Here is a 786-nt window from a genome sequence, read left to right on the forward strand (position 1 = left end):
GTGGACCTCTCGCCTCACAAACAGCTGTTCCTTTGACAAGCACACCTTCATTGGCTGCAGAAATACACATGTTTCAAAAGAAGACAGTGAACGGTTGTTACTCAATCTTAAGTTAAACAGCTGTTTTCTGCACGCGTCTAGAGTCATTAAGAAAACACACAATAAAAGAAGAGCCCGAGGGATTGATGACGCAAACTATGCTTATTTCACAGCGGTTAAGCAAGCTTTATATAACTCAAAAGAGCCAAACTGTAATAAAAACTATGAACGAGCCACAAACTGTAAACAAATTGTCAGGCTGTTCCCAAAAGACACTTTTATTGCTTCAAGAAGTTGTTTTATTGTATTTTGCATAGTCAACACAACCGTTATCTGCACCCTATTTTCCTCATAGACTGAATGATGTTTCTATGTAATAACAGGAGAACAAAATAGATGAGAAGAGCTTTTTAAACAGATGCAAATGTGAAAGAATCGTGAAAAGCGACAATTGTACAGTGTTGTGAGGGCTTATTATGCTTAAGGAGAAGAACGCACAACATCAAGAATCGCTGACCTACATTAAGAAAACACAAATTTATTATTGACAGCCTAGCTCAGATATAATGCTTTATTTAGGAATTTGAGGAGAAATATTTATGGAGAGGTCACGTCATTTGGGATATCTAGGAGAGACGTGAGGCTTTTAGACTCATTGCTGTCTAGAAGACACATCTAGGAGAATTGAAATAAACTTATTTGGGTTCTAAACTAATTTGATTATTTGAAGAATTAAAGGGATTTGGA

The sequence above is a fragment of the Triplophysa dalaica genome, chromosome 10 (assembly GCF_015846415.1).
Source record: "Triplophysa dalaica isolate WHDGS20190420 chromosome 10, ASM1584641v1, whole genome shotgun sequence".
Lineage (NCBI taxonomy): Eukaryota > Metazoa > Chordata > Actinopteri > Cypriniformes > Nemacheilidae > Triplophysa > Triplophysa dalaica.